The 12537-nt window shown below is 38.2% G+C and overlaps 1 protein-coding gene across 1 annotated transcript in view; it reads left to right on the forward strand.

Annotated features, from left to right (window-relative positions):
• The window catches only part of CRY3 (cryptochrome 3), a 121761-nt gene that overhangs the window by 20089 nt on the left and 89135 nt on the right, over positions 1-12537 (forward strand). The window lies entirely within an intron of this gene.

Genomic DNA, 12537 nt, shown 5'->3' on the forward strand with positions numbered 1-12537 from the left:
ACTTGATTTTTAACATTCTTATGGTTGGTGCCTTAAGAATGCTAGGTTGGTGCTCAGATTGTTATGCAGTGAATTTGAAATATTCAGTGCTCTGATAATGAATTTGGTGATTTCTTCAGGTTGGTGTCCTGAAACTTTGTAAATACTTTGATTTGTGAGGTTGGATTAAGATAGTAGATCGTAGTAGCATTTCTCACTGTGGTTTTCCCCACCCTGGGAGGCTACGTATTTCTTGTGCATCTATTTTATTGTGTGATTGCATTCCTTTCGTAATTCAGTTTAAGAGTTTTAAGTTCATCAAAAAATTTAATTAGTTAAGGATCGGAATTTTAACACTTCTATTGATTCACTCTCCTCTCTCAGTTCATAACGAAGATATAATTTGAAGATTATGTTTCAATGATTTCCTAACATGTTGCAGGATCTCAGCGAGGTACATGATGTCACTAATTCTATTCTACATCTTGTTCTACTTGGAGCTTGTGATTTAGGACAAAAACTAGGGCATTTACAGAAAGGAACATTACAAAAATACCCAAAGGAAGAGGGGCAATCTTCTTTGGAATTGATGCTGTAAAAGAACCATTGAATTTTTTTTAACACTTTTCAGGATTTTCTCCATTTCTCAGTTGCTAGACACACATTGTTTCTTACAACCCTTCTAAAACTTTTGGTAGAAAGTTGTGAGGAATCTGTTTGGACTCGGAGCTATATTGGGTCTCAACTAAGACAGGGCCAACTGGATCTCTTCCTTAGCATAAAGCTTCATGAGTGATTTGTTAAGATTTTTCGTAGGTAGGCAAATATATTTCTTAGTAGAGCCATGTGATTTCTCAAGTCAGAAGCCTCCATGTTGCCCAAAAAATCTTTAAACAACCTAGCGTCTTTTGATCTAATATGTTTAGGATCAGATTAGGTTCTTCCACCCCTAGAGATGATAGAGGGAATTTCATTAAGATTTTTCCAGCCTTCAAAATTGTAAAAGAACTTGGGGTCTTGTAAACTTCTTTCTGCTAGGTTTCTCTGATTTTGCCTCATTATACCTCTCCCCTAGCTAGAATATCTACTTGGAAGGCCAAAAGTGTTTTCTCTAGCAGAAAAGCTTCCATATTAACGCCTTGGGCCAATGTCTGTTCATTCAGGGCTTCCAGTTCTACCTCCGATTTTACTGGTTTTATAAAAATGTTCTTAAAAGAAATTTGGGTCCATTGTTTGAACCTTGAGGAATCCTTTCAAATGAGCTGTTTTTTAGCTACAATTGAACATCTTAGAACCTTTACATACATGCACACTATACCATGATATCCCTAGATTCATGAGGGTTCTTCCCCGAAGCTTATATTTTTTAATTTGAAGGGACACTTGGAAGGTAATCTATTTTTCGTAAATGTACATTGGGATCAAAAAATGATCCAATCCACCAGTGGGAAGAATTGTTGAATCCAATAGGTTTGATGAATTTAGTTAATTATTGGAAATTTGCCTAGCCACTGCTATATAGCTAAGATCCATTCTTCTATTAATCCAGGTGTATGACCCATCTGTAGGAATCAAATTGACCAGTTCCCATGTAGAAATGTAAGACATAAAAATTATCTGATATTGAAAGGATAGAAATTTGCTAATATTCTGTGAGATTTTGGTGTTTGTTTTAAGCTTCTTTTAGAGGGCTTTTAGGGCTGTCCGTATAGCATTACAGAAGTAGGCTGCACCACTCTTATGTTGCTTACAAGTGGACTTGAATGTTTCAAAAAGAATTTGTGATTTGTATGGAGGAATTATCATGGCAGGGCAACTGTATTTGAGAAGATACTGATTTGTAAGTCATATGAAATTCCACAAGGGGCTATACTATTGCACAAAGTTTCTTAGAGGTTGGTGTGAAGTCCTAAAACTGAAGCGCTAGGTTTTCTTTTGGTTTTTATCCCATCATTATTGGTGCCCAGACCTTTGCAATCATTGAATGGTGATTTGATGTTTATTGAAATCTTCTACTAAGTTGTTCCTATTTCCATTGTCCAAGTTATTGTTTGTGCATGATTAAAAAAAAACCAGTACACTACCTGCAGTTTTGTCCAACAGCTCTGTGAGTTTATTGCTGCTGGGTATGATCGAGGCATATTTTTATGCCTAGGAGGGGTTCAAATCTAGTTTGGAGGTGTTTCAATGAAGGGGTCTACTACTGTTACCTTTTTTTATACCTGCAATATCAAGTTTGAAGCAAATGATGAGTTTGGAGTGCATCTATGAGATGTCCATTGGTGTGGTTACTGCCGATGATCACTTTGGAGTGGTTTAGGAGTATTTGCAATCTGGTTGGTTATTTTCCAGTGCTGAAATAAACTAAAGATCTGTACAGATAACTGCTATCTACTTGACCTATCAGCTCAAATAGAAAGAGCCATGCTGTTGAAAATGATTGATTATCTAGTGTTTATGTTCAAAGTATAACATTATGCAAACACTTAATCATTTATGCCTATAAATTGCATTTTATGATAAAAATAGAACAATATCTCATGAAGTAAATCAAGTACCATAAACTTTTTCTGAAAATGTAATTTTATTCATTAAATGTCCATAATGTTCCACACAGGCTGTGAAACTGACCAGTAAAAGAAAAATAAATCAAAGCTTGATTTTGAACATAAATACAAATGCAGAAAGAAAGAGCATGAAAGCAAAGGGGTTCATAGGTGCCAGCCATTGCCTGGAATGACTGGTCTATTGCTGGTTGTCCACGCACTTGCTCCTGCTGTCCTGCCTTTCCATGTCCCCACTCCAAGTCATGCACTTGCAAACAATGAGTTAGATCGAAACGATCTAAGCAATGGCCAACAAACTCACACCCTTGTCCCGCATATGCATCTACATCCAAAATCCTAAACCTTGTTTTATTATTTTAACTGTTTGTGTCATGTGTAGTAAAAAGATCAATGTCACGTGGACGTAATATGTGGCTCCCACAAGGGTTTGAACCCATCGTATCATTGATCAACGGATATCAGCTAAAGCAAGGAAAGTGCATAGTATCAAAGAGACATGCCATTTTTGATTTGAAAACTTTTATTATGTCGGATATGCAGACCAAAAGTAACTAGGATAAAGCAAGGAAAGTGCATAGTATCAAAGGGACATGCCATTTTTATTAGAAAACTTTATGTTGGATATGCAGATCAAAAGTAACTAACTATTTAAGGGACATGACAAACTATCATCAACTTGAAACCTTACAGTTAATCAATAGTCAAAATGCAGCAATAAGGGAGTAATTAACAGACAGAGATAAAGTAATCAGATTGAATCAATAACAACATTCCAAACAAGAAAGAATTTAACCACGATATATGAAACCAAGGTATTCAACAGGTGATGATTAAATAGATTTGTCAATAATCACCTTTGAGAGTGACAAAGTTTGTGCCAAGAACATAGATCAATGCAGAGTAATTTTCAAGGAAAGCATTACCAGTGCATAAAGTAATAAGTTCTACTGCATGCTTCAAATAGAGACAAGAGAAATAAAAGAGCTTTCCTTTATAATCATTCAATAGCAGGAAGTGAAGTGTGGATACAACAATGTCGTTTCATCTTCAGCAGGCAAGCACCAAAGTAAATTTCAGAGATGCCTTAGATCAATGACCCAGGGCAGCATTATGGAGATATAATGTGAAATTACTCAAATGATTTCAGATTATCAGAATAGCATACTTTTCAGCCTACAGTAGCAAGAACATGCTAATAACACTAATGCTTTTGCCACAAGCATTGTTATTAGTTTAACGTACTATCAAGAGGAGAAAATGTATGTATATCCTAATCATGAATTTGTGAAGAGCATTGAAATAGTAAACACTTCAGACTTCTTCAGAATCTATGATATAACTTTCAGCTATGAATTAGTAAGGAAACAGTGGTCTCCAAATGGCAGAAAATTAACAAGTTTGGGTAAGACTTTTGTAACAGCCAAAAAGGTAATAAGTGGTCTCAAAATTAATGCGAGAATGCAGAAATGCAAGCACATGTGTTGATGTCAGTTTTGTGCCACTACATAACATATAGGAATTGAATACTTGATATGGAATATCAAACACTCAACCCTCTCTTGAAAAGTAAATACTCATGAAGAACATGAGAAAAACCCCAAGGTTCCTTACACCTGTGGATACTAACTCAGTTATATTAATGTGATTTGTTGGTTAATCATGTAGGCAGGCTTACGTTGTTTTTTCAAGGATGTCGAACTTTTATTGTGAAGATGATGAAATCTAGCTTTGCAATGTATACTAGCACCAAATAGTGTTGATGGTGATGATGAAGGGTATGTCTACCAATGCTCAAATTTTCTAACTCTCCTTCTTGAATGAACTCTAACTACTGAACTACTTTCTGCTTTACCTCTACTCCTATGAATGGAAAGATTAGCAAATGGACGGGGATCAAATCGGATGAAAGCTTTCCAACGGCTCTACTTCCATAGATGCAATGATTTAAGGGAAAAAAGACTAGATTACCATGCAAGGCTTCCTAACAAGCCGCTAGGATGCTAGTGGCCTAGTTTATGGATCCCTATCAAAAATCCACTAATATCACCATACAACTAGCCATCTACTCTTACTCTTAACAACTTTCTTGAAATAAAATCTACCTTAACAACTTCAATGAAATTTAACTCTAACTATTCGAAGTAGAAACCATGCAATAACACCAAGTGTCCCTAATCACCATACGAGTCATAACAATGATAAGAGAAGCAATTTTGGTATTATCTTAAGCAGCAATTTTCTTCAACCCTTTACAAATGAGAGCAAATGGCCTTATATAGGGGCTAAAATTACAACCAATGGTAGAGATTAAGAGGCAAAATCAACAATCCAAATCAAATCCCAAAAACCCTAATTAAGGTTGCCACCCCATCGGCCAATGAGAAGATGCCAACTCGTCAATGGACCAATGAAAAAAAGGAAAAGTGGCAACCAATGAGAAGGCACCAAAATGGTAGTCAATCAAAATCAGACACCTATCCTACCCAAGAAGAAAGGGGAATTTGCCACTTGGGCTTACATCAAATGGTCTTCTAATATAATTCTACCCTTTTCTCTCATCTTCTTAGACAAGGCAATGAACTTTGCTAGCCTGTCGTTGACTTCCTTCATGGGAGGGCAAGATGTGTGCTTCATCTTGAGCTCAGCCGAATTCATCATGTTGCTCGCTGCTTGCAGTGTCTTCTCATGATCTTTCTCATATTCTTTCGCATATCCGATAAAAGCAATGAGGGAGACAAGGGTGCTCAAATGTTTCTTCTTAATGACAACCTTCCCCAACTCATCCAATCTCGATTTGAACTCTGTCTCACTAACATTCTCCTCTTTGCTATCTTCAAAATCAAGTGCAACCTCAACATTGCCCAACATGGTTGAAATGGAGGTGTCAATGCCTAGGCTATGCTGTGCAATCTCATTCCATATCTCTTCAAGTATCCTCGATCTGATGGTAAAGGCAACATACCAAGACTCCATCATGCTCATTCCTCCTTCATCCACCAATTTGGTTCTTTCCAAATATCCCTTTGGTAGCCCAATAAATGCCCGTAGCCTAGGAATGGCTAAGTCCTTGATTGGAAGAAAATCCTTCCACTTCCCTTTAAATGTTGTGAATTTGTCTTTAATAGCCACCAATGACCTGAATGTCGAGATAAAGGACGGCAAGGAATTTTGCCCATCTTGAATTATATCATTGATCCAATCTTTGATTTTGTGCAGCTGAGCCGATATCTCTTCTATGTTGCTCTCATTGTCTTGCGGAAGGGTTGCTTGATGCAACTATTGGATAGGCTGGCAATCTCTCCAATACTTATTTTTGGCCTCCAACTTTACAATCCTCTTGTTTGCCTTCCTCAACCTTTCTCTAATTGAAACCATGCTTTCCTGGATCTCTTTACATTCCATGTCATTTGTGATTCTTCCCAAGTTATGCTCTACTACCTCGTACTCCTGGGCTACAATCTCTTCCATTGCCTTGCTAACCTTTGGTATAGAAATTTGAATTTTTCGGTGACCCTCATCATCGCTCCTGATTACCTTTGTCACCGTTTTTGCAATTTGTCTCTATTTCTTGCTATCTTTCTTTTCCACTAAACCTTGAATATCTTCAATTGTTTTGATAGTCACCACCTCGCCTCTTGTAGTGCATCTCCCCTATGGATTCGGTTCAACTAGCAAAACATCACCAACGACCTCATATCAATTGGCCTATCCTATTGTTTACTAGTGACTGTTATATCATCACCATGTTGGTTCTCCGAGAGAGGAGAGTATTCGGTACTGTCATTGCAACCACTTGATTATGAATCAGAGCTCACCTCTTCTGCAACCCCTTGTCCACTTGTATTAACCTCTTGGCTTCTAGCCTCAATTATGCTCTCCCTTGATGGCGCTGCATTCTATCTCTTTGCCGGAGGCTCCTGATGTTCTTTACTTTTCTCAACCTCCAAATTTCTCTTCTTGCTCTTAACTGCTGTTTGTTGCTGGCTACTGCCCCCACCTTTCTGTCTGATTGACTCCGCTAGACCTTCTTCCTCCAATTTCATCTTCTCATAAGTAAGGCTTACCTTTTGACCTTGTAATTGCCTCAACTTTTCATTGCACCATGACTCAGTGTGTAGATCAATTGTCCTTGTAACTGCTTCTAAGAAAGGATCTTGATGATCATCCCAATCCACTGGACCCAACTCTATTCCATCGATTGTATCATAATCTTCTCTTAGCACATTTTCATCATCTTCCAATTGATTAAGAATATCAAGGCCTCTCCATCTGATTGCCCTCATCATGCCCAATGACAATTTTGAGAAAGCTAGCTTCCTCACATGAAAGTCATCCTGTGCATTGGCCCAAAAATCTTCTATAGTAGGAATACGTTTGAATGTGTTTTCGTGAGATGCCTTGATAAGACCATTAGGATCGAATCCTTGTCTTACTCTATACCCTCGTAGATGATACCATTCTAACTCCTTCTTCGTAGCTGCAAAGGCAACAGGATTGGGGCAATTATCATTGCCTATTCCAAATTAGAAGGTAATCCCTATCTCACCTTTAAGTTTTATCATCTTGTCATAATGCTTAAGTTGCCTAGCCAACTCCATCAAAACTATCTTGTTGGGTGGGTACCTTGGAAGTCTCTTGGGACAAATTGTACTTCCTGCCACTCTAATATATGTGAATTGTGGAAATTGGATGAACCAACTCCCATACTTCTTAACTTTTGCTTCCGCTTTCGATGAGAGCCTCCTAACAGGTGTCCCTTGTAATATTCTTACCGTCTTCATGGGAAAGGCATCATAAAACATTTTATAATCTTTGTTGTTGTGCAAATGAAGCTATGGATAGCACTTATGCACCAAACATTGCCCCAACCCATTGCCAATCACTCCTAAGGCCTTAAGTCCAGGATTTTCATATAGTCTCGCAATCATATATAAAAGATAGGATCCCATGTAGAATTGCTTTTGGTTTTGCTTTGTCCTTGTTGCAACTCTAAATTTTCAATTATAATTCTAGCCCAATCAAATTTTCTCTTTCCATTTTCAATTTTATCAATAAAGTAGTACATCCAGTTCTCGAATTGCATACCTTGAGCCATGCTCATGATCCGGCTGAGAAGCACAATAAGGTCGCCATACTTTGATTTGAAATCTGACCGGGTGAGCTTTGACAATTTGGTTATTCCCTTCTTGCCTTCGTGTAACCAATTATGTTTTAGATGAGTGAAGTAGGCCTCCTGATTATCCTGAAAGAACTTGGCTGCTTGGTCCATCATTACCACTGTCATGTCTTTATGTTGGGCAATATTGAATACTTCTTCGACCACTTGTCCGCTGATGTTAGCCAACACTCTCTTCCCTTTATAAAAAATGATGGACTTGGTCACAATATCAAATCGGGATGCACACCCCATTACCAATTCCGGATAAGGTAAGGTAGGAGGGAAAGTCACCATGTGTACAATTCCGCTCTTGTAGATTTTTTTCGCCATGGGGGATTGTCCTTCCTTCAATTGTACCATGTTCACTGTGCCGATATTGGTATCACTTATTTGCCTTACTTACGAGAAGAAGGTGGTCTTAGGCATTGTCTTCCTTGCCTTTTTTGGTATTCTTTCCCTTTGGGTTCTTGCTTGCCCTAACATCCACCATCCCAAACACTTATTTATGCTTCTTTGTTCTAAATGATATGGACTACTCTTATCAATCTCCAACCTTTTTTCTATCGATGGAATCTAGCTTATTTTCACCTCTCCAAATCCTATCTCTACACTTATCAATCTCCAAATTTCAATCCTAGGGGTGGGATTACCACTTATTTTTGCCTCTTTGTTACATTAGGATGGACTACACTTATATCTCCCAACTTCAATCCTAGGGTGATTTAGCTTATTTCTGCCTGTCCAAGTGTCCTATCATGAAATTTACACTTATATCTCCCAACTTTAGCCTATCAATGGAAATGATGAAGTGGTGGATGAAAAGTGCAAGAAGAAGATAAGAGAAACGGACTAAGCAAGAACAAGGAATAAAATCCGCCTTTAAAACCAATCTTCACCCCTAAAAATGAATGAGAATCTTACCTTAAATCTGCCTTATACCAACAATTGGGCCTCTTCAAATTCAGATCTGATCTCAAAAATTTCAATCCTCTTCCATAATGTGATGCCCTAGCAAATGAATTGCTTGCAAAATGTAATAACCCCAACAAGTTATAACTTTTTCAATCACCAAAATTCTTTATACTTCAGTTGTTTGACATTTCGTCAAACACTTTGCAAGCAAAGGGTCATATGACTGATATAACTTTTCAGATTGCTGCAATGACTCTTGTTTGGATTTGCATCAAGGAGAATGCTTACAAAGACTCTAAATTGTCTAAACAATGACTTAAAATGAATGTGCAATTAATTTTGGCAATATTGAATGCATATATGAGTTCTAATCATGAAAAATGATCACCTACAGCTAACTGGTATTTTAACAAACAGTTGGTATGCAAACTAACTGGCTGATAATAAATGATATAATAATGCTCAAAGACAACTATTAATGACCAGCAATTGTATCTCCTTGATTGAGAAGTAGTATCCAATACAATATTCATACTAAGTTAGTCAAGACTCTTGGCATTTACAAAGATATCAAAATATGATGATTGCTGGTAAAGTAATATGCACCTTCAGCTGCCAATGAAAACTAATGCAATACTAAAATCTAACTTCAATACTCCCCTACAGCAGTACGCTAATCACATGCATGATTAAATACAACTAAAGCCATGGATTGCTGATACCATTGTGAGAAATGCAACAATGAATGATGTATCTATTCATGGAATGATAGGTCTGATATGAAATGACAGTTACAACAGCACCCTACAGTGAAATGCAACTATGAAAATACACATAAAACTTGGTCTATGAAGTCGCCTTAGAGAATAGATGAATTGCAATACAACTGCACAGAAAATAACCTCCTAAAGTGCCCAAGTTGTGCCTCTCGAGCTGCTGCCCCTGTTTTGGAGAAGATAATTTTTAATAAATTGTTGGTTGCCTCCAAGTGCCAACACAAGCACCTAAAATGATCTCCACTTCTTTGTGAACCAAGCGCCACTTTTAGAGCATGAAGTCGATGGGTCTAGGAACCTCTATGAACAAAAACGTGGTATCCTTGTCTGCAGCAACTGTGACTGTAATCTGATAACAGGGCACCGAAATGCCTCCAAATGCACTTTCCAATTACCACAGACCAACACAAGGCTTCCACAAATGGTGTACCCCAATGAAAGAAGAGAATCGATGCACATAAGTGCTTCAATGTATGAAATCGTTGGACTCAATACATTGCCATGAGAATCTGGATGGGCTGAAATCTGAATCTGTGTATGCACAATGCAAATCAACCTCCAAGAATGAAGATTTCGATTACAAATTGTCTCCAATATTCGATTACAAATTGTCTCCAATAATGCTCCAAATCAAACCATACAAAAACTTGGCCAAAGGCCACTAAGTTTTAACCAATGAAGCTCAAATAGAAAGTCTGAAGTAACTTTCTCCCAGCTGCAATAATTCAAGTGATATTTTACATCCTCAAAATTGCGTACCAATTGAGAGTTTTCGTTCTCAATGGCCAAAGACAACTGCAAAAACCCTAGGCTCCACAACCATCAACAACAAACAGCAACAACAACAAATTTGGATGATCAGAATGAAGCCCGGGGTGCCTATTTATTCTTTTTTTTTCTCCACTTTCTCCAAAAACTTCTAGAACATTATTTTATTTTATCGATTAAGTGACTTTATAAAATATTTTATAATTCAAGTCACTTTATTAAATTTAATTAGATATAAAGTTACCTTTTAATATTTATTTATTTGATAACTTTATAAATAATTAACTTAATACCACTTATTTATTTAATTAAAATAATTAATTAGTCATCCTCATAAAATATTCATTATTTTAGACAACCTAATTAATTAAATTAATTAAATCGAATTGCCTCCAGAATGGGGACATGACACAAAAATTTGCTTCCTTCTTCAAATTTCGACCTCTTTGCCAAAATCGTCCAACTTGAAGGAAAATCGCTGCCCTAGGGCAAAAAAGTCTGCTCCAAATCAGAATTTTGACCTTCTAAAATCACCCACACTTGCCAAAAAAACAGATTTGCACCTCCAAATTCGCCTTAGGGCACAAATCGCCCATCTCCAAAGAAGAAATCGCTACTCAAAAATGGAAAATCAGACCCTCAAAAATCGCTGCCAAGGAGAAAATAGCCTAGCTGGAGTAAAAATCGCTCAACCAAACAAGAGGAGTGGAAATGAATGAGGAAATAAGAGGGGGGAAGCCCCTTCTTATATTCTCCTGTTGAACTCTAGAGTGGGCTGACTTGCCTGGAGGGAAACAAAATTCAAGTTAAACCCCCAAAGATGGCCCAGTTTTAAATAAAACATGAAAATATCTAATCCCTATAGCGAAATTGGCCCTTTTAATTGCCAGTTTGATCCAAAATTGCAAAATAAAAACAAGGTAAGCTTAGGAGATGTCAAAATTTTCATTTAACAACATTTTGGCAATTAAAATATCATTAAAATTGAATCTAGCAAGCCAAAATCAATTTTCAATTCCAAATTACCAATTGTCAGTTGACTGGATGGTCCTGGCGATGTTTCTGTAGCCGACGGAATGATTGTCGTCGGTGTTTTGTATTCTGTAGCCGACAGAATGATTGTCGTTGGTGTTTTGTATTTTGTAGCCGACGGGTAAATAGTTTGTAGCGGACATAATGTTTGTGGCCGACGGACTCCTTCGGGAAGGTTCAACGGATAGTATTTATATCCCGTTTGAGATCATTGTAAATCATCTTCTATCATTAATCTTATGAAGCATAATGTACTGTTTGGCATATGCAAATATAATTCTGCTGTTCTGTTCCATTGTCTGTATGCGTTCATTTATTTTACCTGTACGGTAAACATTTGGCGCCGTTGCCTTATGAACCTGGAAGGTGGGAAGAATGAAGATTAATGCCAAATCAGCTTAACAAGGATCGGAATAAGGTCAAGGGAAAAGATGGAATCCGTACTGCGCAAGAGAATTTAATTCTGGCACAACAAGCCGAACGTTGACGAAGATTTCAAAAGATTGCCGATAGAAATTGGAGGGTCGAAGAATTGTTGGAGGAGACTCGGCAGCGGGTGGAATTGGTGGAAGAAGCACGGGAGGAGTTTTTGAATTTGTGTTCGTCGAGGGAAGAGAATCCAGACGGAAGAGCATCGACTCGCACGGCTCAGAGTGCCGACAGAGCAAGAGCGTGGAGTGAACTCTTCGTCCGGGATATACTTCCGCAGGGGACAACTTTAGAACACCCTTCTTCACCAAGGTTCGCAGTTGTTGAGTCCGCCGATGTGGGAGTGCAGTCTGCCGGTGTGGGAGAGCAGTCCGCCGGTGTGGGAGTGCAGTCGGCTAGTGTGGGACAGCAGTCTGCCGGTGTGGGAGTGCAGACCGCCGGTGTGGCAAACCAGTCCGCTAGTGTGGAAGTGCAGACCGTCGGTGTGGGAGACCAGTTTGCCGGTGTGGGAGTACAGACTGTCGGTGTGGGAGTGCAAACAATCGGTGTAGGAGTGAAGAGCGCCAATGTTGTAGGACTGAGCAACGCCTGTTTACAGAAACCAATTGTGATGGCGGGATCGAAAGAGAAACTACCGAAGTTCAATGGCGATGGTACGGCCGATCCCATTTGACATTGCAAAACATGTGAAACGATCTGGAAGGCAAATGGGATAACTGATGAAGACGACTGGATGAGGCAATTTTTGGCCACCCTACGAAGCGTAGCAATTGATTGGTTCATTGATACAGATCCACAAAAGCTAAACAGTTGGGATAACATTAAAAAGGAGTTTCTGGCAGAATTTAAACTGTTGCAGGATGATAATGAAATTGTAGCAGAGATTTTCAATAATAAGCAGGGGAAGAACGAAACC

Source organism: Cupressus sempervirens, chromosome 2 (genome assembly GCF_028749045.1).
Source record: "Cupressus sempervirens isolate cs-2001-9-10 chromosome 2, ASM2874904v1, whole genome shotgun sequence".
Taxonomy (NCBI): domain Eukaryota; kingdom Viridiplantae; phylum Streptophyta; class Pinopsida; order Cupressales; family Cupressaceae; genus Cupressus; species Cupressus sempervirens.